Here is a 25,996-nt window from a genome sequence, read left to right on the forward strand (position 1 = left end):
AAATTTTCTTATGAAATGATTGTCGACTGTTTCACTGTCTACACGTCTCTCCCAAAATTTACCCAATCCACCTTATTAATTTACTTATTAAGGATCTTCTCTGTCGTGACTCGTCAGGGCTTTTAGAATGAAAATAACAACAATGTCAAATCCCTCTGCCGATTCGCCACTAATAGAGAACCCTAACTGTATATTACTATAAAGAAAGGCATCATATCGAACTGCTGAATTGGGACTAAATTAACACATTTTCATCTTACAATCAAAGCTTAGAAACCATTGTTTCTGTTCTTCGTCTAGAGTCTACTTATGCTAAGAGATGAACCATAACAAACAAATTCGATATTGATTGCTAAAACCTTCTTAACAATGATCAATCCATTCCATTTTCTTTAGTGACTTGGAAATGGCAACATTTAACTAATCTAAAACAGAATGTGATTTTGAATGTTCACAAAACATAAATTAGTAGATACAAACTGCCATGGTTTCTTAGTATGACGATAAGGCATATATGGTTTTCTCAACTCCGTAAGCAGGTTAAATCTAAGTCAATAGAGACAAGTTCTGAAATCTACCATCAAAGTCATAAGGTTTCACGTGTACTTTCCAAAATGAAAATAAGGTCATTAATAATAGGTTTATTAACATAAAAGACGCAGAGTTGGGTTTTGTCTTAAACAGTGGTTCTGCCATAGAGTAGAAAAAATTGCATACCTTTGTCTTTGTTTCACATCGCACATCTAGCTTTCGTACTCGTAAGGAAAGATGACTTGCAACTTTGTACCCAAAAATCCATGGAAGATAGTGGCATCCTGGCTCAAGAACATCATTCAAGCGTCCAAATTTCTCTGTCATTGCCACTTTTGATTGATCCACTTGTATAAAATCGAACACTTTCCCCATTTTATTTATTCTCGTACTTGCTTGATAATTTAATTAGAGTCGACTGTCAAAGCATTCAAATAATGAATTTCTATAAGCAAACAAAACTCGCAAATGGAATCTGAAAGATGGAAAATTTAAATATGAATCCCTGTAGTTCTAGGACTAATCAATTGAAAAGCCTACTTGGAGTTGTACATCTGTTGTAAAGAGAAGTTTCATCTTGTTCAAGATGACAATTTAAATATGAAGCATTGTAATCCAAAGACCTTAACCGATCAACTAAAAATCTACTTGGAGCTGTACATCTCTATTATTAAGAGTTAAATCCTCTTTAGTTTTCGTTTATTATGCTTTTATTGAATGGATGTATCTTACATGGATTTTATATAAATCAAGTACATCACTAGAAACACTAGAAATGATGAAAAAAATTACCATTTTTTTCCTTTTGGAAAACATATTGTGCTTGGCTTCAAAAGCAATGGTCGAGAGGAGTTTATTACGTTAGCCATACAAAACCAACTTTATCTTCAGATGCAGCAAATAAAATAATTATTTTCATAAAATCATCTAGCTTCCCATACACTCAGTTTCAATTATTTTAACCGATATATCAAGCATGCCGCTGGGATTGAACCCAATGCCACATTGTATAGAGGTCATTTCTATGCTTAATCCAAATAAACTACAGACCTCCAATATTGTACCATGTCTATACCCAACCTGACAGGAGGGGAAGCTTGCACCAAACTCTTGCAAGAACTTGGGCTAACCTAAGACAATAATAAAGGACACATCCAAGAATAATCACCAATGAATGAATTGAAATCTTTGTCTATCTTAGTTGCCGATTTCCTCTCAAAAGATGCTCTGCAATTGGACGTGAACAAGTTTGTTTTAGAGTAATTCTCTGATAGACAGTCGCTTTCCGAGAGTGAATGTAATTTTGTTGACATGTAGCTGGCTATTATAGGCCTTTGTTTTTTTGGATTTTGTTAGACTTCCGGCCTGATTTTAACAGTGTTCTCTCAAGATGCATTCAAATACAAAGGAGAATTGTTTTTACATATATGTGATTCCCCTCTTTATTTGACTTTAATGCATAAGTTTCATGAAGCATTGTATTGCTTTCGTTATCATTGGAGCAATGGAATTCAGAAACTTGTAAGTTGTGACATTAGTTTAGTGTAATTGGATTTTTGAGTAAACCATCATTTCTGTATATGTATATGTATGAATCAATAATTTGTTTCCAAGTGTATTTCTCTTATTGGATGGTTGAAAGTTGGTGGTACATTCTTATGCCTTTTTAAGGTGTCATATATTTATATTTTGTATCAAACATTATATAGATAATGTCAGAAGTTATCTCCGAATTTGCATGGAATTTAGTCTAATTAGAAATCTGAATATTGATGTGGGATAATGTAAATTGTTGGTTTTAAATGATAATTTAAAAATATGCAATGGATAACCATCAATTATTTTCCCTAGGACTCATTATATACTTTAAATAAGCAAATTTCAAATGTTCAACACTTTTTGTTGAAACCTCCACAATTGAGTTTTTTCAAATTTTGGTTTTTTTCCTTAAGATCAATATATGAATTTTTTTAACATAATTATGTTATTGAATGATAATTTTTTAATAAAAATTTTATTGGTGAAGAGTTTATTTATTATGAGAACATCATTCTTGGAGGGCAAAATTTTAAGCAGAATATTTTTTTTGACGAGAAGCATAAAGACCCAAACCGTTCAAAAAAAAATTGTATGACAGGTAAAGAAAAATCCAAATTCGAACCCTGATTAGATATGGTTAAATATGAAATAAAGATTTTCGTAATTTTCCTAAAATACCTCCGTGTTTTCCGTACGCAGGAAAAAGCAGACAGACACTCGAAACCGGATATCAAATTCTGGTGATTTCAAATTGAATTCCGGTAATATCTTTGTGAAAGTTAATTTCCAGTGATTTCAAATTTTGTGGATAAATGGTTGTTCGAATGGAATGCCCACTTCCTCTGCAACGTAGGAAAAGCAAAAAGCATAACCGTTTGAAAGGAATAGCATATAAGACATTCTCAGAGCCAGCATACTCTGAATTTCATCTTTGTCTCTCTGATCAACGTCTTTTGTTTTTTTGAGTTGATATGTGTTTGCTCCATTGCATGGCCATGCATCTTATTTTTTACAGTCCATTTTCTTTATTGATTTTTTTGTTTTGTTTGGATTATAATGGTTGCTTTTTATTTTGTACAGTCCCTTCTCTTTATTGATTTTTTAATTTTGTTTGAATTATAATGGTTGCTTTTGCATTTTTTTTTCATAATTTTACAGTGTGATTGCAAAGTGTGTCTGATTTTATTTTGGTGCGGGATGTAGATTAAAAATAGAGAGAGAAAGATGAAACCAATGATGTTGGATTTCTACGAGGCTACCCATTGAAGTGGATGGGCAGGCATGCTTTTGTTCTTTTGTTTTACTTTTTAATCAGTATTTATTCAGATTATTTTATTAATAACTATTTCCAAAATTGGAAGTGGCCTGTTAGATAATTGCTACGCAGTAATTGTCTGGTAATTCTTGTTCAATGATTCTTATTTTGTCATTGGTATCTAAATCTATCTATTTCATCGGTGGTGTTTTTTTCCTCACTTTCCAAAGCAGGGTTTATATGTTCTGGAGTGCAATTGGGGAGATGAGATGACAAACCTAAGAATAAAAAATAATTAGGTACATTCTTCGGTTGGCCCTGGAATCAGGTAGAGCACGTTCTGTTATAGTCTCCATATATGCAAACTATAGCATTCTGGGATTTTCATAGTCTTTGCATTTACAAATTCTGTCATATTCTCTTCTTTGTTTGTGTCCGTCTGTCAATCTATTTTAGTACACATTCTGATTATGTCACTGCGGTTTAGGTAAATGGCTAAACATGCTCTTAATTTACTTATTGAGAGTTTTATATCAAATTTTAACTTTAATATTTCGATGATTATGTAGCTGTGAGCTGTAATAACATTATATTTTATTTATTCCTTACATCAGGGTTAATATTAATTTTTTCCATTTTTTGCCTCGGTGTTTGTCTTTCCCTAGACGATTTTAATTGGTTGCAGGATGTACAACAGAAAATAGATTTAGAGTTTTAAGAAGCTAACCATCAGAGGGGAGGAGTAGGTATGCTTTAGCCTTATAGATAATACCCTGCAAATAGCCTTAAGAATTATTTCATGGTCCTATTCACAGGAGAGGTTCAACCCTCTTTATTTATTTTTAAATTTCAAATTGAAATTGCGTGCAAGGAAATCTCAATGGTGTAAATCTCATTTGCCTTTAATTCTTTTGATGGTTGGTTGCTTATTGGTTTTGCCCTGGTCCATGAGTTGTAATGTGCTCTGCTGTGCAAGAGGTAAAGAGGGTTTGCCATTAGGAAAAAGATGAGACCAGAGGCGTTCGTTCTTTAGTTTTCTTTTTAAGATAAGAACCCAAGGTATGGGTTATCTATCATTTATTACTAATTACTAATTAGAATAGCTCCATTGAATGCCTTTTATATCACTCCAATTTGTCAGAAAATGCCGGCGAAGAGAGACTTGGAGAAGACGACTCACGAGGAATACGAATTTCTCTTTTCTCTTGGGCGTACGTTCAGTAAATGGTGGTTCGTACAAGAATTTGCATGAAAGGTACACATTCTGTCATCCTCTATGTAGGTAGGAACAATCTAGTAGGCACAAAACATTCTTTCATATTCTGTGTAGGTAGGTACGATCCTTTTTTGAGGTAAACTGTTCATTTACTTAGTACGAACTTGATACTAAAAGCTTGTCCATAAAATCTGTTCTGTCAAAACAAGAATCAGAATTGTCTCCTATTAATGGTTTTTTTATATTCCATTGATGGTAAAGAATTAGATGATTCAACTAATTAAGCCATTATAACTCAAATAAATAGATGAATCTAGGATTAGAGTAACCCATAAGTCGTTTGAGGTTTGGCCTTTTTTCCATGCAACTCGAATTCGATATTCTCTTGAGTGTTTTTTCCTCTAATACATTATATATTTAGTTAATTTAAATAAAAAGGCAATAAAAAATGAGATGAGACATTTGGTACAACGACCATCGTAATTCCAACACTTTACAATTGATTGTTCTGGTTATATAACTCTATGATACTGTGCATGGACAACCCTTCCTTTTGTAGCGGTTGTGGGCTTGGGGAAATAGCCGTTTTTTGTATGAAAAAACGCTGTATATATTTATATAATTCTGATATAGAAACACTGGTATAGAAAAATATGTTATAGGGAAAAGTGAAAGCAAAATTTTGCTTCCAGCATATAACATATGGAACATGTCAATACGGATATACCTATACAGTAGGCAAAAAAGAGTAGTAAACCCATCATCAGATATATGAATCAGAAGTGGTACCTGAGCATGTAACAGTGCTAAATAGACAGGGTCATGATACATATCAGGATATTGCCTCTCCTACATACGCGGCATTGAGAATTGATGAACTTGATGCATAACAGTCTCCACTGTGATGCTCTGTGATGCTCATGTTCCATATTCTGCATTGTGAAAACAGGCCTTTTTTTGATAAATACTCAGCGATCATATTCTGGGAGCGTTTTACATGAGCGATGGAGTAATCTTTTGAATATTTCTAGATAGAGGAGATTCTATGCATCTATCCGGAGAGATTGGCATTGTTAATAGAATGTAGAGGAGATTCTATGCATCCATCCGGAGAGATTGGCATTGTTAATGAAATGTTTGCCGATAACATGATCAATAATAATTTTTGAGTCACCATAAATCCGAAGAACGACAATATTCAAGAAAGATAAAAGACTTAAAAGTCTATATAATCTCATGGCTTCAGCTTTATTGTTAGTCACTACATCCCGTTCCAAAATATTTCATAATGCTCGTCCTCCATTGTAGTTTTCTTTATCGAATAGCCCCTTGTTCTTCAATTGAATTACGAAGAAAGGATTACACCCAGTTACTTAACCTACCCACGGAAGATGGGATTACACCGAGTTCCTTAACCTACCCACGTTTTTAGGAGGGTCCAAACTGAAGGATCAAAATGCGGGCAAGCTAGGCTTCGTGTAAAGTTAATGTCAGTCTACTCTGTCCGTTTGGCCCCTGCCTGATTGAACCATCCCCAAATTTTTGTAAAATAGTAATATCAGTTTGTCATTTTACCTTGTAGATTTTGATTGAAATACAAAACTTGTCTCTGGATTGATCCCGTGGGTTTATTAAAGTCCTTGTTTCCATTTCATATTATATGCACCAGATTCTTGTGTAGTATGATAGTGGTAGATATTCGTGGCTTGTATGTTTTAATTGGAAACATGTTTGTTGGGTATTAACTATCATTATTGTTAAAATATTTTTAAAATTGAGATTAAGAATAGTTATTAAACAATAATATTTTTAAAATTAAGATTAAGAATAGTGATTTTAATAACGAAGAAAGAAAATGATGTTGGGATTTAATTTTGGTGATACATTTAAGTCGGAATTAAAATTGGGTATGGATGATAGATGGTCTAAAAGTTTAGTCATAATGCTTAGCATAAAAGGTATAAGGTGGAAACATGTTTGTTAGGTATTAGATATTATTATTGTTAAAATATTTTTAAAATTGAGATTAAGAATGGTGATTTTAATAATGGAGAAAGAAGATGATGTTGGGGTTTAATTTTGGTGATATATTTAAGTTGAGAATCAAAATTACTTATGGATGATAAGTGATTTAAAAATTTAGCAATAATGCTTAGCGTGGAAATATGTATGTTGGGTAATAGATATTATTATTGTTAAAATATTTTTAAAATTGAGATTAACAGTTGCGATTTTAATAACCTAGAAAGAAGATGATGTTGGGGTTTAATTTTGGTGATACATTTAAGTTGAGAATCAAAATTAGGTAAGGATGCTAGGTGACCTAAAAATTTAGTAATAAGTGACCTAAAAATTTAGGAATAATGCTTAGTGTAAAAGATATGAGGTGAGATTTAACAATTAATTCATTCAATATGAGGTGGGATTTAATAATTAATTCAAGGTCATTGAATATTGAAAGTCTGAATAAAGATACGGGTAAAAAATTTATTGATTTTTTTATATGAAAAAAATAAAAAAAAAACTATAAGACAAAGATACTAGTAAATTTTTTTACAAAGTGTTATAATTATGTATAAATGCTTTTTTTTAATTGTTAAATTAATATTTACTTAAATTGTAATGTTGTAGCAAGTTTTTAATTGTTATTTTAATATTATTTAAATTGTAATGCTATAGTATGCTATTGTACTTGGCATAATCTTTAAGAGTTGCATTATTCTTGTTTAATTATTGTTTTTTATTACATTTTTATCACTCTCTTTAGTTTAATTTAGTTATCTAGTCTCCCCTCTATTCCACAAGTCTTGGTCATTTCCATCCTTTGACCTCGCTTTTTACCAATTTTGGGTATTTCTTCCATTTGTTTCTTTGAATTTTTTTGTATCTGTGGAACATTGCACATAATTTTTTCATTAACGATTTTTGTTCCATTGTTCTCCAAGAGTTTGCTAGTTTCCTATGGAACTAAATGCTATTTATTTTGCTTTCCAGTCTGTCATGATTCATTTTCCTTGTCCATTTTCTCTAGATTGGATGCAATTCTCTTAGTTTAGGGTTTTGTTTCCTCACCTTGATTCTTCAAATCCTCTCAAAATCCTTGGCTCCCCCTAGAACATGATTTTGTTTACATTTCCCTTATATTTTCACTTTTGTTCTTGGAGCTTTTGCTTACCTCTTGGAGGCCTTTCTCCTCTCTTTTGTTTTCTAGGATCTTTGGGTCTCTCTTGTTTGCACCTTTGCTTTATTTTGTAGGTCTAAGAGTGAAGTGACTTGGTGATGCCCATGGCTTCTATTAGAACATATAGCACCCCAAGTTAAGAGCAATTTTGCATGAGAATTCATGTTCTCTCCAATCCAACAATCTCCCACTTGTTGTTTTCTTTCCACAAGGGGCCACAGGAGAGCTTAGTCATTTTTCCAGCCCTGAAACACCCATTGTTTCTCTACACCAAGAGAACTTCTCAGAGCTCACAGATTTTGTCAATGCATCTGCAGTATTCTTCAAAGTGTCCACCTTTACCAGCAACACCTTTTTGTTTTCTATCATATCCCTCACAAAGTGATACTGAACATCAATGTGCTTTGTCTTTGAATGATAAGCAGGGTTCTTTGCCAAGAAAATTGCACTTTGGCTGTCACAGTCTATTCTTATAGCTCCCTGTACTAACCCCATACTTGAACACAATCTCTGCAACCAAACTGCTTCCTTGCTTGCATGAGTGGCTGCCATGTATTCTGCCTCTGTAGTTGATAGTGCCACTACAGATTGTTTCTTACTCATCCAACTGACTGCACCTCCAAATAGGTTAAACACATACCCACTTGTAGATCTTCTCTGATCCAGATCTCCAGCCTAGTCTGCATCAACAAAACCATGAATATCCAACACTCTGTCCAATCCTGGTCTTCCTTGGTAGCACAAACCATAATCACTAGTGCCACGCAAATACCTGAAAACCCCCTTCACTGCTGTCCAGTGCTCCTTCCCAGGTTTTGACATAAACCTGCTCAATACTCCCACTGCATGTGCAATGTCTGGTCTAGTACAGACCATTGCATACATCAGGCTACCGACTGCACTTGCATATGGAACACGGGACATGTCCTCTTCCTCTTCTTGTGTCTTGGGACACTGTTCAGCAGATAACCTCACACCTACAGGAATAGGAACCTTCATTGGTTTACTATCCTGCATATTAAACCTCTGCAGTATTGTCTCGACATACTTCCTCTGGTTTAACCAGAGCTTCCTCTTTGCCCGATCTCTTTTAATTTCCATGCCCAAAATATAGTTTGCAGCACCAAGATCTTTCATGTCAAATTTGGAGGACAATTGGGTCTTCAAATCTTGGATAATTTCTTTGTCATTTCCAACCAGCAACATATCATCCACATACAAGACCAGATAAATAACACGGTCACCAATTAATTTAAAATACACACAATGATTTGCTTTGCTTCTGGTGAAGCCAAGTCCCCGTATAAATGTATCAAATTTCTGATACCACATCCTTGGTGACTGTTTTAACCCATACAGAGACTTCTTTAACTTGCATACCAGTTCTTTCTTACCCTTCACCGCAAAGCCTTCAGGTTGCCTCATGTAGATTTCCTCTTCCAAATCCCCGTGAAGAAATGCTGTCTTCACATCCATCTGTTCTACCTCAAAATCAAAAGCAGCATCAACAGATAAAAGTAATCTAATAGAAGCTACCTTGGCAACAGGAGAAAAAATATCACCAAAATCAATTCCCGGCACCTGGGAATAACCTTTTGCTACCAACCGAGCTTTGTATTTCTCCACCTTTCCTTCTGCATTAGTCTTCTTCTTGAACATCCATTTGCTGCCAATGGGTTTCCTTCCAGCTGGCAACTCTACCAGATCCCAAGCCTCATTTTTGTGCAAAGATGCCATTTCATCAACCATGGCCTCTTTCCAGAGTTTTCCATCCTCTGAATCCACTGCTTCCTTCACAGTTCTGGGATCATCATCAGTAACAAACAAAGCAAAATTTGAACTGAAAGCAGATGGACTATACCTTTCTGGCTGCCTTCTTTCTCGACCTGATCTTCTCACAGCCGGAGTTTGTGGCTCTTCATCTTCTGATTCCTCCTCTGCTGCAGAGTCTGATTCTTCCTCCTTTGGATCAAACTCTATCTTCTCAGGTTCCTTTGGTTGGACTTCAGATTGAATAACATCTTTTACCTCTCTGAACACCACATCTCGGCTGTACACAACCTTCCGTGTGACTGGGTTCCAAAGCTTATAACCCTTTAAACCATCCTTATACCCAATAAATATGCACTTTTCAGATTTACTATCCAACTTGGTTCGTTTCTCCTTTGGAACATGTACATATGCATCACATCCAAATACCCTCAGATGTGAAAGAGAGGGTTTCTTACCAATCCATACTTCTTGTGGAGTCTTATCCTCCAACGCTGATGAGGGTGATCTGTTGATCAGGTAACGTGCAGTATCCGCCGCCTCTGCCCAGAATTCCTGTCCTAACCCGGCACCACTGAGCATGCTTCTTGCCCTTTCCATCAACGTCTTGTTCATTCTTTCTGCGACTCCATTTTTCTGAGGTGTATATGGAGTAGTCTTCTGCCGTGCTATACCACACTTCTTACAAAATTCTTCAAATTCCTTGCTGCAAAATTCTCCACCATTATTTGTCCTCAGCACCTTTATCTTCTTCTCTGTCTGATTTTCCACCAGAGCCTTAAATTCTTTAAACCTGTCAAAGACTTCAGATTTCTTCTTAAGGAAATATATCCATGTATTCCTTGAGAAGTCATCTATGAATGATACATAGTACATAGACTTACCCAGTGATGGAACCTTCACAGGTCCAAACACATCACTGTGCACAAGCTCTAATATCTGTTTCATCCTCTTACCACCAGAGGGGAAACTCACTCGATTCTGCTTCCCATACACACAATTTTCACAGAAATCAAAATCTAGAGAGCTATCATTCATACCTTCTACCATACCTTTACCATGAAGTATTCGAAGGCCCTTCTCTCCAATATGTCCAAGCCTTTGATGCCACAACATGGTCTTCTCTCCAGAGACCACTAGATTTTCTACTCCATTTTCAGGAACCATAGAACTATTGCACCCATCAACAACAGTGCTACCTTGCAGCTTGTACAGAGTTCCAGTCCGAACTCCCCACATCAATATCAGTGCTCCTCGAACCATCTTGCAGATATCTTTCTTGAACACGGTCTTTACACTTGCATCATCCATCTTGCTTACAGAAATCAGATTTCTGGCCAATGCAGGAATATGTAGAACACCCGGAAGTGTTCTAACCCTTCCACCTTGCAACTTCAACTTTACTTTTCCCCGACCAATGATTCTAGCCTTCCTATCATCTCCTAAGAAGACATCACCACCATCGTATTTCTCATACTCGCAGAACCACTCTCTATGGGGAGTGAAGTGAAAGGATGCACCTGAGTCAATCAACCATGCCTCATGATCTACATGTGTACTTGAAGAAGCCAAGTACACATCCCCACCTTCATCTGAGGTGGTTTTCGCCTCTGCAGAAGGAGCATCATCAGATCCCTTTCCTTTATCAGGAGCTTTAGATTTACAATCCCTTCTGAAGTGCCCTTCCTTTCCGCATTTCCAGCACACCACCTTTGTAGGTTTTCCTGGAGATTTAGATCTCCCTCTAGATTTAGATCTCCCACTCGATGACTTATTTTTGTTTCTGTTCTGGGACCGTCCTCGTACAGACAAGGCATCACCATTCTGGTTGTCCATATTCTTTCGTCTCATCTCCTCCGTCAGCAAGGCTGAGACTATTTCATCAAACTGCAAAGCAGTTGCATTGCTACCTATTGCAATAACCAGACTATCCCACGAATTTGGTAGAGAACACAATAGACTGATGCACTTATCTTCATCTGAAATTTTAATATCAACAGATAATAATTGACTTACCACAATATTAAACGCATTCAGATGCTCTGTCACCGAGTCTCCATCTTTCATCCTCAAGTTATACAGCTTTTTCCGCAGGAACAGTTTATTCACCAGAGACTTAGATTGGTACAAAGTCCCTAACTTGACCCACAAAGCCTTTGCCGTAGCTTCCCCTGATACATTCAGCAATACTGAATCTGAGACACACAATCGTATTGTGCTCTTTGCCTTCCGATCCAATTTCTTCCATTCTTCATCGGTCACTCCCGATGGTTTAGTACCCGGATCTACCGCGATCCACTGATCTTTATCGACCAACAGATCCTCCATCTTGAGTTTCCACAACTCAAAACTCTGACCATTGAACTTCTCAATCTCGATCTTTCCACTGCTCGCCATCTTCTTTCACCACCAGAATCGATCTCACAGATCTCCCACTGAACAGGGTCTACCACAGGCCCGAGCGAAACCCCTCAGCAACAAAGGCGTCCCCTTGAAGCCAAAATAGCTCTGATACCAAATGTAGGTTTTAACCCTGTACAGAAATTACCTGCATACGAATTCTTAAACAAAGAAAATAAACAATGCGAGAGCATAACCCATAAAACACATATGCACAGAGATTTTTCCCTGGATCCCAAAACCGGGACTACCAGCTTGATTTATCATTATTTTCCTTTCAATGTTACAATACATATTTATACATGCCGAAGCATCCAATACCATGAACCGAAAAAACCATCACGTCCAATACCATGTGCGGAAATCATGCACAAAACCATAGGTAGGTTCGCCCAACCTAATATAGGGTCCAAAAAAAATTTTCCTGGGGCGCTGCCCCCGACCCCGTAGAGGGGGGCTACCCGCCCCCCTCAAACCCCCCGGACAGGGGGGGCTGCCGCCCCCCCTGTGACCCCCCCGCTGCGCAATCGGCGCAACGAAGGGGGGCTACCGCCCCCCTCTAACCCCCCGTTTCACTACGTAGGTTAGTCGTGGAAAGAATATAACACAACCCAACATTGGATCTAGGATTTTATTTTATAATTACGTATTCTTGGTCATAAGTTATCATTTCATGTTCTTTGCATGGAGTTTGGAGATAGTTACCCTTATATGATGGATGTCTATGACAAGCATAGGTGCATAACAAGTATTGGCGTATGTTCTTAATTTATTTTATGTGTGCTTCTATTTGGATTATTTACCACTTGTTATAAGTTCGATTATCATCCAAGTTCTACCAATCTACCTATCCCTAACTCATTTTCCTAGCTTAATTATTTGTATTTTACAAAAGGAAATCAATGATCTTGAAAGAAACAATATTACCACTAATCTCACTAGAGAAAATGACTTAATGAACTGATTTTATTTTGGGATTTTTCAGTGAATATGGAGGAACTAGATAAATGACACAATTTTTTTTTCAAGTAGCGTATGCAAAGCATGAAGTGAAATCCATTGAAACATGCATATTCCAACAACATAGATTAGTAAGCCTTCTCTTTTTTCCCCCTCTTTTGTTTTTTCTAAGCTTAGCATCATATATTATGTAGCTCAAGCTATCTCTCAAGCCATCCACATTCTTTCAGGTGAGATACGTAGTTTGTCAACTAAACTATTTGCTAAGTTTTTGTTACTTTGTCCTGATCCCACATCGAGTGCCAAGATGGTTCATTGTTTCAGTGGTTCTTTGTAGGTCAAATCACTAATTTATGGACTATATTTAGCTTTCCTTACAGAAGATTGTCCACTCTTGCCTCCTTTTCTTTTCCTTTCATGGGATAATATTCTTCTCGTCACAACACTGTTACCCCACCTTCTCAATGATGATTCTTCCTTGATTCCTAACTAGGACTTTGTCCATTGTTGAATCTTTAGTATCTATTTAAGTCTCTATAGAGTCTCTTTTGAACCTATGTTGGATCTTTCTTTGTGATTTTTTCTCCAAACTCATATTCTCACTTGGCCTTGCCCCCTATGAATGTTACTTATTGGCTCTTGACTTGCTCTCTCTGTAGTATTTTCACTTTTGCTACAAAATCCCAAGTTGTAACCTTTTCCTCCATCTTTATTTTTCTATGTTACTAGTGGTTTGGGTAATGAAGTGGCCTAGAAACCTCTTTTTTTATAGGTGACATTACATTCTCCAACCAATAGTAATATCCTAGAACCTTATAAAACATTAGTTTGCAATATTTCCTACATTAAGCCTCTTGTTTGTTCTTCTCTTGACTCTTTTATTTTTTTCATTGTTTTTGTTAGCAAGTTCATTGGGGGATGGAGCAAATTATCATTTTCATGGGACTCCTCTCACACGAGAGGCCCTTAGATATAGAGAACTAAACATTTCTAAGTTGGACAACGAAAAAAGAATTAAGAGATCCTTCTAAGTAATGGTGTAAATACTTATGTCTCCTTGTGATCTCATATTATATTTGACACCTAAAGTTGAAATGCTCTTATGTCTCAATTCTTGTAAATAATTGACATAACCTACCCATTCACACAATTTCATGATTGGAATTTAAACATAATTTGCGAGAACTTACCTCAATTGTTCTAATAGGGTTTTAAGGACATATTATTACTGATGGTGAATGTAGTTAGGAATTCTCATCCTTTCCTGTTATTCAATGTCCCCTATCAATTTCTTTCTATATAGCCATGCACGCTTTATTCATGAATGCTATGTGGTTGGACTTTCAACATTCTCACATGGTTAATAGCTTGGGATCTTATGCAACTTTGGTTTCCCATGTTGCCTCCATTAACTCTTTCTCCCCTCTTTTTTATTTTCCCTTTTGGTTTTCCTTTTCTTGCAATAGGTTTCTCACTTGCATTGTGGTGTACCCCACCCTAGTGATCTTTTTACTAAAATCCTTTCTATATTCTATTTCTTTGTCCTTAGTTAGCGTAAACTATCACATTTCTAGCATTTTCGATTGAAGTTTCTTTCCTTTTCCTTGTATATTTTCTTGTCCATGATTCATTCTTCTTTGTAGGCTACAATGGGTTTGTGGTTTATGTGTGCCAAGCTATACTTTAGTTATTTCCTCTTTTGTTTTGTTTTGTCCTCAACACTTCTTTCTCTCCATGCCTTAACCATAAGCCTCCCTACTTTAGCTTCCTTTCTTGGAGTTATCTTGATGCTTCTTGTCACCACCTCTAGTGCCTTGGGGGCAAGTTTTATTCTCCCTTTCACTTCTATTTTTTCCAATGACAAATCCTTGGTTCTTTTCTTAAGTGTTTATGTGGAAACTTGGGGGCTTGGTGTTTTCTCTTGTTTACTTTGACCTCTTTAATTCCATTTCAGTGTCTCAATTCTCATTTTTGCCACATCTCTTCCTCTTTTTGGTGTCACTATGATTGTTTTTGGCTTTCCATCTTCCCTTTTTGGTCTCCCAATGCCCTTTTTTTCACCTCTCAGCCTCCCTTTAGCCTCTTATCCCTCCTTTTTGGCCTCTGCATATCCTTCTTGGCATTTTGGCCTCCTTTTGAATTTTGTTAGTTTGAACCCTCTTCTACTCTTAATATAATATTTGTTTAGATACTTGTGGTGTTATACTATATGCCTAGCTTACTAGTTGATAAAAAGGGAGGGTCATCCTTCCCCCATTTTCTTCTAATTTCTTCAATTGTCCTTTCCTTCATCATTACCCCATTTTATGTATCAAATGAAGAGTGGGCTCATTAGTGGTTGCCTTAAAAGCCCCTACCCCTCTATTTTTTCATGCTTCAAATCATGTTCATGGAACACCTCTCATGTAGGCTTCCTTGAAATTTTATAGGATATAACACTATTTGACAAAACATATTGTGGCCCTATTCCTCAATGGCTTCCTTGGTACATGGTCCACATAGATGCTTCATATTTTGTTTATTATTTATTTTTTGGCATTTTTATGAAAGTGAAAGAATCACTCTCCCTTTTTAAACTATATACTACCATACACTAGTTTAATTAGGCTAAGTTGTCTAACATAAGTGGAATTGTGTAAATGAACAAGTTTCTTTGGAATAAATGGGTGAAAGAATAGACTAGTGCTAACCTGAAATAAATGAGTGAAAGAATGGAATGGTTCCAAGATAGTTAGGTGATGGAGTTAGGATCAAATTTTCATTTTTTGCCTCAGTTTTTTTCTTTGCCTATACGATTTTAATTTGTTGTAGGATGTACAACAAAAGATAGATTTGGATTTCTAAGAAGCTAAACACTAGAAGGGAGGAGTAGGTATGCTTTAGTGGTAGATAATGGCCTGCATATAGCCTTAAGAATGATTTCATGGTCCTATTCACAGGAGAGGTTCGTCCCTCTTTATTTATTGATCTACTTATTTTTAAATTTCAAAATGAAATTGCGTGCAAGGAAATCTTAAGGGTGAATCTCATTTGCCTTCAATTGTTTTGATAGTTGTTTGCTTATTAGTTTAGGCATTGTCCATGATTTGCAACGTGCTCTGCTCTGCAATAGGTAAAGAGGGTTTGCCATGGGGAAGAAGATGAGACCAGAGGCTTTGGTTCTTTAGTTTTCTTTTTAACGTAAGAGCCCGAGGTATGGTTATCAACCATTTTATCTCTAATTAGAATGTCTGCATTGACATATAATTAGAAAAGTGTTTGCACTTTGCAGTATTGAATGCTTTTTTTAATCTCTCTAATTTGTTAGAAAATTCTGTTTTAGTTTGGGTCAAGCTGGCGTATGCTCACTGAATGATGGTTCGTAGAGGGATTTTCCCTAAAGGTACACATTTTGTCATACGCATTGCAGGTAGGTACTTAGTACGACATTGATATTAAAACTGACATGCACTAACTTCGTCCATAAAATCTATTTTGCCAAAACTAGAACTAGAATTATCTCATGCTGGTGCTTATTATTTATTTATGTTTCATTGCGAGTAAAGAACTAGATGATTCGAGTAATTGAGTAACCCATCATAACTCAAAGAAATAGATGAATCTCAGGTGTCTCGTTTGTGGTATGGCCTTTTCTACCATGCAACTCGAATTTGAGATTCATTAATGTTTTTTTTCCCTTATTATGATACATTATGTAGTTGATCTAAATAAAAAGGCAATAAGCACTTTGCAATCGATTGATCTTGTTATGTATACTAATGGATGATTTGATAACCCTAGTTAACAAATTCAGAAGGATACTAGGCACAGAGATCATGGATTACATGCACTTCCGTAGCTATTGTGGGTGGATAGGGGCTCTGTAAAATTGCCCGTCCTGGGGAGCAATTTGCAAAAAGTTTTTTTTTTATTTATATATGATGTCAATCTATGTAGGTACACATTCTGATTATGTCAGTCCGATTTAGTTAAATGGTTAACCATGCTATTAATTTAGTCATTGTGACTTTTATATTAAAATTTAACTTTAAGATCTTATGATTATATAACTATGAGCTATATTAACACATTACATTTTATTTTGTTCCGTACATCTTGGTTTATATATATTCCTCTATGCTTGTCTTTGCCTCTTCGATTTTAATTTGTTGCAAGATGCACAATAGAAGATAGATTTGGATTTCTAGGAATCTAACCACTTGAGTGGAGAAGAGGTATTCTTTAGCTTGCATATAAGCCTTAATAATGATCTCATGGTCCCTAATCGTAGAGAGGTTCAACCCTCTTTTTTAATTGAATTATTTATTTTTAAATGGTAGAATGAAATTGTAGGCAAGGATATCTTAATGGTGTAAATCTCATTTGCCTTTAATTCTTTTGACAATTGCTTGCTTATTGGTTTTAGCTTAGTCCATGATTTGCAATGTTTTTGTTCCTTTTGTTTCTCTTTTTCCATTTTTTACTTTTTTTTTTTTCCTTTTTGTTTTTGTTTTTTCCCAAAATTATTGACTGCCTTATGGAGGTTTTCAGCGAATGATCTTGTCTTAAGCATTTCAAAGGAGGTTTTCACTTATATATATATATATATATATATATATATATATATATATATATATATATATATCTATATATATATATATATATATATATATATATATATATATATATATTGTTAACCAGAGGCTAGATAGAATGGGAGCTATAATGCTTTTAAGAACTCAACTACCTTCATTTTTGTGGCATCCTTTATTGCTTTCACTTCAACCCATTTAGTTAGGTAATCAATGCATACAATGATGTACTTTTTTTGTCTGGATGGGGCATCAATAGCACTAATGAAATCCATGCCCCATTTCTTAAATGACTCAAAAGACACTTGAGGTTGAAGATGCATTTCATCTTTCCAAGTAGGCTTCCCCATTCTATGGAATTGATCACATTCTGTAGTGTATATTTGGGCATATTTATGAATAGTTGGCCAAAAATATCATGCTTGTAGGATTTCGTAGGTTATTTTTGTAGTAAAATGACATCCATAGGGTCCATCATGACAATATGAGAGGATATCATAGCCTTAATCCTCCCACACATCTTATTAAAATCTAATTTGATCCCAACTTGAAGAGGCTTCTCGTAATATAAGTATAGGAGGCACTTTTTCTAATGATCTTGCTTTTTTTCCTTGAAGATAGGTGAGGGAATTGGCTAGTGGCTAGATAGTTGGTAATGTCAGCAAACCATGGAGACATTCTTCCTTCCAAGCCTTTTGAGACATTCTTCTTTGATGATATTGTTATAAATAGGAGCATCCTTGATGGTTTGGAGGAGGGGAACTTTGACACAGATTGTTTAATTCATCTAGAATTTCATCATCTTCTAGGGTGTGTATTTTTTGGGTTGTCAACCTTTAAGGATAGGAAGGTTTTTTGTGAATGACTTGAGGCACATGATACCCATTCTATTTCTCAGGATGTTCATTAGGAGAAGGTGGATGTACAATTGGGAGAACCATTTCTGACATAAGGTTGATTTCTTGGATTTCTACAAAATAGGTATGATAAGCAGTCTTGCCATTGTAGACAATTTGATTCTACTTATTAGTAGGATAGGGATTTGGTTGGGTAGGCATCTGGGTTATTTCATACGATTTTTTTTTGGTAATTGTTGTTGTTGAGGAGGATGCATTGAAGTAGGTGGTTGGGCCCCCTAAGGCTTCCATCCATGTGGATTACCCCATTGAGGAGGCTGGTTGGAATATGGATGGAAGGGAAGAACAATAGGTTGGGGAGAATATGGCTAAGGAGTGGGCATAGGCCAAGGTGAAAGTTGAGGAGGGCAACAAGGCTGATATTGAACATTGTAATTAGGATTGAAATGATAAGGGAAGTTCATTCCTTGTTGAAATTGTCTTGGACCTTGTGGTCTCTTCTGGTTGACAAAGCACAATTGATCCATGTTCCCTTCCATCCCTTGGTAAACAACCTACGAACCTAGAAAACATGGACACCTATCATTAGAATTATTTTCTCCACATACAGAACAAATGCCTATGATATTTAAAGGATGTTCGTTCATAGAGTGTCTTTTAGTGCACTAGGGGTGAAGCACAACCAATGGATTTTTTTCTTCTTCTTGTTTTCTTTTGAACTACAAAGTACCCATCTGCATAGAAAATGTGTGCAATATCTCAGTTTTCATGTCTTCTAACATCCATCCTATTTCATTTTTAGTAAGAACAAAGGAATAAGAAGGATTTAACGAACTCTTGCTCACTCTACCTCTTTTTTATAGTGCCTCTCGAATGATTTTTAAAAACCTGCTTAATCTCATCATAGGTGAACTGATAGATATTTTCATTGGCCAAAAAGTTGAGAGTTTCCATGAGACCTTCTATGAAACCCCTCAATAGTGCAAGTTTTAAGGAGTTTGGTCCCAGAATGCATTGTGTTTCCTTTAGTAACTTAGCTAGAATATTTCATCATAGTCCTCTAAAGACTCAATTTCCCCTTGAATCATTTTGAAAATCTCATCTCTAGAGTCCCTTGTACTATAGTAATCTCGATACTAATTGTTAAAAGCTTGTTGCATTTGATCCCAAATAGTGATACTATTACCTTCAATGCTCATGAACCACCAAAGGGCTACAAAGTTCAAGGTGGAAGGAATAAACTCAAGCTTGTGCTCATATGTGGCGTAGTCATAAGTTATGCACACAATAATAAAATTTATAAAGGTGTTAGCATATTTTGTGATTAAACCATAGAAGTGCACAGGAAGCACAAATGGGTTAATATTTTTCATTTTTTCTTCTCCATCTGTTTCTGTAATGGGAAATATAAACACTTTAGGTTGTCTTTCTTCAGCCATAGTAGTGGTGGGGTTTTAGGGATTTTCTCCTACTGGAACCTCCTCAAGTATCCTTGCTTGCTCACTCAAAAGAGCCTCAAAGGTCCCTATGGACAAGGTAAGAGGCTCATGGTTAAATAAAATAGTTTGGATGCTAATAAAAGTGGGGATTTTTGCTAAGATTTTTTTTTTGTTTTGTCCCTAATTATGTGAGGCATAAAAGAAAGTAATTATGAAAGAAAATGTGTTTTTATATTTTCTAAGATGCTAATGTTTTTTTTTCCTTTTTGCAAAATATAAAATAAAAGAAGCGAATTAATCAAATAAAAAGGAAGTACACACTTAACACCTCCTTGACAATGTAGCCAAAAAGTGATGGCCCTTAGTGTTGCAACAATGATGTTGCAAATCCATGGGTCTCAACTTTAATTATCAACTTGGGGTTCATACAAACTTAATAGAGGTAGGCACTATCTTATTCCTCTTTCTATTCTCATACAAGTGGGACGTACTGGAGTGAAGGTTAGATGAACATAAAACAAGTTAAGTTGCCCAACTAAGCTATGCTACATGAAAGTAGAATTGCAAGAATGAACTTGTGGAAAATTAAATGACACACACACCTATCCTACTTGCAATAAATGAAAAAAAAACATACTTTTTGGAAATAAAGGATTGAAAATATAAAATCCAAGTTGGAAAAAACAATACTTGATAAAGTAATTGATAGAAGAATCCATATGAAACTTGGTGAGGTCACTATACTTCTAACGTCCACCATCAATATCTCATACATGTTGTAATACATCAAGAAGGTTAAACCAAATTCTTGTTGCTAAATTGGGCAAGAGAAGGGGACTATTTATAGGGTACTACAAGATTTTATGTTTTCTACAAGAAGAGTTTAGCGAGCCTCTAAAATAATTAGAACATGACCCTAAGGTGATGGAAAAAGTTGGAAATGCTAGAGAATGTTGCCATTCAAATTGAAATGACTTAAGGTAACCTAATCTAATATTTATCATTACAAAACCAAATTTGGTTTGTCTCCTATAGCTACAAAATCAATTGTGCAACAAAATAGTAAACTACAAAATTTATAACAACAAAAGGAATGGAATACAAAAAGACTTAAAACTAGATTAGTAAGTATTATGATTGATAAAAAAGGATGTCAACTTGCATAAAGGACCTACAATAAAGAATTACTCAAGGAACCACCTACTTAATCATGCACAAAACCACCATAATATAAATTCCAAAATTGTTAATGTTAGAAGCTAAACAAGACAAATGCAAAGCACAATATCAATAGAAGTACAAGAGGGTTTTGAAGCTCCTAGGGTGGGCCTAGCCCAAGGATGCTTAGAGTCCTTAAATAATAACCAAGCTAAGAGTTGGAATAAATCTCTACTTTCATTAATTGCAAATATGTTCTTACATTACAAGACTATAAAACTTGCTTGAGAATATGAAAATCCTAATCTTGCTTTTACTTGCTATTCTGATACTCTCTAGTCCAATTTGACCCTCTTATTTATACATCAAGTGGGAAACCTCCTTAGGAGGATGGATACACTCCCCTCCAAAAATCATGAAAAAGGGGATCTTGTTCCATATCCAAATCGCAACAATGGGAGGAAGCATTAAATGCCTTGAGCTAACCAAGTTTAGGTCTTCTTGCTGTAAGGAGAAAATCCCTAAAATATCTCCAGTACTAGATTCCTCTGAATTTTCTCAATATCTCTGTAAATCCTACACACTAAACATATTAAGGCACATAAAATTTGAAAAAAACATTGAAATCTTCTAGGAACCCATTAAACTAGGAAAATATACCACTAAGTGAAAAATGTAGGTTAAAACATCATTTTATATGCTTATGAGTGAATTGATGAGCCTTATAATTTACATATTTTGGAGGCCCATCACTTACTCCTTATAGTTCTTTAGGATTTTTCACACTAAAAGCACTTTCTGTGTGCATGCCTACTTTCCTAAAATTGTGCTAATGCATTGAAAAATTGTTTCAATTCCCAAGAGTCATTTCTCTTTCCACAAAACCAAATCAATTTAGTTTCCAAATGCAACTACTCCATCTAGTGATAAATTTGGGGGCATAGCCTAACCTATACTAGGTTTCGATCCAATAGATGGCCCAACTGATTTCAAAATCTTGTAAAGAATTACAAGTCTTAGTTTAAAACATCATTTCTTCACTTTCCCTAAGTTATGAGAATAAAAGTTACACAGGGCCCCATTAGGAAAGTCATCAATTTTGATTTAAAGCAATATATTTTATATAAGTTATATATTTGAGGTAGACTTCAAATGCTTTGATGAAGACTCATTATTACCTTGCATGACATAATATACTACATGATATTTTATACATGTATGAATATTAGCAGGTCGTAGTACATGTTTTATGAGCTTACTCTGAGTATCATCAATATGAACATGAAGAAGTGATGGATTTAGTGCTTGTATTGTATTGATGGTATGACATGGAGTAAATAAATAGAGCATACAAGGTATTGAAATTTCAAGCATGGTTTAAGGTTTAAGTATATAATTATGTATCTTATAACGAGAGTAAAACATGAGATTGGATTAATACATTCATAACCATATGATGTAATGTTTCATTGACTTTTGACTTCAAGCATTTTGGTTGAAGTTATTGTTTTGTGCATTTCTTAGTTTGATTAAAGTTCATGCATGATAATACGATAATCTCACGAACTATATGTTGCAAAGGATGAGAACACAACGTAATATGCATGAAGGTTGATATATGTTTTGCATAATAATCAGTGTCTTGCATTTATGGAAATAAAGTGGTACATTTAGTGTAGTAGGTCACACATATGGTGATTTTGAAAGATGTTAGGATTTATATGAGTAACTAATCATTCTCACAAGAGCTATAACTGATAACAAAGATGGAAAAAACACTTTCTCGTAAATAGTTAACTTAGAATGAATTATGATGGATACCTAGGGGGCTAGTAATTGAATCAATAAGCGACATAAAGAGTTGAGCTAGTGTGTAAACATAACATGTGGTAAAGAAGATCCTTGAGCATCAAAGTAATGATATGTAGCCTTATTGTTGCTATAGATAGAGGGTATGGTCTATGTAGTTTCTTTTCATTACTACACATTTTTCAATGGATTTGTTTGAGTTCCATTCACTTCAAGACCCCCCTATCATGCACCTACGAGTTCAATAGTTGAATACAATTTGCACGTTGAATGTAGTTGAAATTTCGATGAAGTTTGGAAGTATATAGAGTTTTTAATTTCCTTTTAGCCTCAAAATTCTTGTACATTGTGCTTCTAAATCTGATTCTTGATTTTATGACTAAAAGACATAGCGAGTTAAAGTCACAAGCTAATACCTTATCACTAAAGGGAAATTATTGAGATTAAATATTGTCCACTTTGGACGATGAAAGATACACATATTCTATGTTTTCATGTACATTTTACCTCTATTCTTGTTATACATTCACCTGTAATGTTTTCGATTTCCACATATTATAGTAGCTTGTGTCAGTAAATACATAGAAGGGGAAGCGAAGAACATGGCTATGGTTTTGGTGTTGGTTTTGATGCCCTATATAATACATTTATTTTATATAATATATTCTGTGCACTAAGAATATACATAAATTAAAACCATTTCTTGGGATTGAATATCTTCTCCAAAAAAGGGAAATAGGTTTCTACCATTTGTGCAACCTACGAATAATACACTATGTTTTTTTCTTCACATGTAAACAAAGTTGAGGCATATTTTAGTCCCCTATTCCTTGTGTATGTTACGATTTATTATATACCCTCGTCTTGGAACATACTTGTAGTTATAGTATACCATTTTTAATCTATCTCAACAAAAAGGGAATACAATAATTTTGGGATCTTGAGCATAGTAAAAGAAAAAAAGGTTGCATGCATAGAAAAATATTTTTTTACTCTTTGCATGCCCTCTGCCCCATTCACTTGTTTCATCACTTAAGATTGTAATGATCTTCCTCTGTCTCAAACCATTTTGTTGTAAATACAATTTTGTTCCAAGCCATGCCTATACTCTATTCTTTGCCCTGTTGTGGTATGCAGTATTGGCAAAGTCAGCAAGTTATAATATTTGTGATTATGATAAGCCAGCTTGTGATGAGACCTCTCACTCTGAAAGCTGTGATTCCCTTAGTAGGGAGGAAGTCATTGTTTCCTTAAGATAGCTCTAGTCGACAATAGTAGAGTTTTTGGAAATAGCTGTTCTACAGAGAATCTTTATTTTGTTATTGATACTTTTCATTGCACTGATATAAAACAATTTCTCACCAAAGGTTGTTTTCATCAAATTTTATGAAGTTGAAACTAGTATCGTATCTAGGCTAGAGTCTTTAACTGTATCTTTCAATAATAAAGATCAATTTTCCAAAAGATTTGCTATTTATACAAGCGAAAGATCAAAATTTGAAAGATAATTGGTGTCTTTTTCATAAATGCCTATTGTAACCATTCACAACTGGTTTTATTACGAAAAGAAAAACAACTATTCTACAAAAATAGAAGATTGATCTTCTATGGAAAATATTTCTTGAGAATTTGACAATTAACAGCTAAAGAATCCTTCTTCCCTGCTAAATCTTGTAACATGAAAGTCGATGGACCTATAATTTCTACAATTTGAAAAGGAACAAGCCACATTCTTTGAAATTTTGTATTTTTCCCTTTTCCTCATGAGCCTTGTCCCATTTTAAAACTAAATCTCCTATCTGAAAATCTTTTCTGGATACCATATTGGAATCAAAAAGAGGCTTTCACCAATGCTTGATGATGAGCGTGAGTAATCTTAGCCCTTTCTCGTTGTTCATCTAATTCTATTAATTCCAGCTGCCTAAGTTGTAAAGAAGAAGTTGGTACTTCATCAATGTACTGAACTAAGGCTAAAGAGGGAATGGCCAGATGCGTTGGAAGAACCACTTCTTTCCCATAAACTAAATTAAAGGGATAAGTGCCAATAGAGGCTTTCTGTGTTATTCGGTCTGCCCATAAAGCATATATTAAAGACTTATGCCAATTTTTATGATTTTGGTCAATGGTTCGCTTGATAATTCTAATTAAGTTCTTATTTGTGGATTCAACGAACCCATTCCCTTGTGGATAATAATTGGCCGAGTATTTAAGTTTGAAACCTCTTTTGAATGCAAACTTAGTCATTGCATTACCAGAAAAGTATGATGCATTATCAAACATTAAAGTGGAAGGCAATCCAAACCTGGTGATTATGAACTGATCTATGACTTCAATGATATTTTCAGCATTAGCCATCTTGAGTGGAACTGCTTCTACCCATTTAGTAAAGTAATCTGTCGTTGTGAGGATGTATCTATGCTGTTTAGAAGAGTGAGGAATGATCTCACCTATTATGTCTAATCCCCACTGATCGAAAGGCTATTCGATGGTAATTGGTTGCAGTGGCAAGGATGGTTTCTTTTGTCTTCCGGCAGCAGTTTAACAGACTTGACATTTTCTTACGTAGTTATGTGCGTCTTTGAACAATGTGGGCCAGTAATAGCCTGCGCGTAAGATCTTATGAGAAGTTACATCTCCAACGTAGTGTCCACCTGCTGGCCCATCATGGAGTTCCTGCAAAACTTTTTCAGCTTGAATTTTCTCAAGATATCTAAGTAGAACAGAATCATAGTTTATTCTGAAAAGAACGTCATTTACAAGTTGATATTGTTTGGCTTTTATCCTCGGGGCTCTTTTCTTGGTGTGATCAAGGTTTGGAGGAGCATATCCATTCTTTAAATAATAAATAATATCAGCATATAATGACTCAGCATCGTTTAGGCTTACCTCGTATACTTGTACATCTTCAGATGGATTTTCAGGCATTAGCGATGCTCCTGCCAGCAATTTGCAAAAGCCTAGACCTTTTACAATGTTTGCTGGTTTGATTTCTACATCGTATTCTTGTAAGGCAGTAACCCAATTTTCCCTTTTCTCACCTACATCTTTCTGTACTAGAAGACTTCTTACCACTGGAAATGGTACTATGATCTTGGTATGTGTCTTGAGTAAGAAAGGTCTGAAATATTTAATTGCTTTAAAAATAGCATAGGCTTGTTTCTCCACATCTGAATAATTCATTTCAGCACCTTATAAATTGGAACTGAAAAAAGCAATTAGGGCTTCCACCTTCTCTTGATTTTCTTGAGTGAGTATCACAACATATGATCTATCTGAGGCAAAGGTATACAAAATAAAAGGATCGGAAAAA

The sequence above is a fragment of the Pinus tabuliformis genome, chromosome 2_1 (assembly GCF_031772625.1).
Source record: "Pinus tabuliformis cultivar Carrire ecotype Pingquan chromosome 2_1, CPIR1, whole genome shotgun sequence".
Taxonomy (NCBI): Eukaryota; Viridiplantae; Streptophyta; class Pinopsida; order Pinales; family Pinaceae; genus Pinus; species Pinus tabuliformis.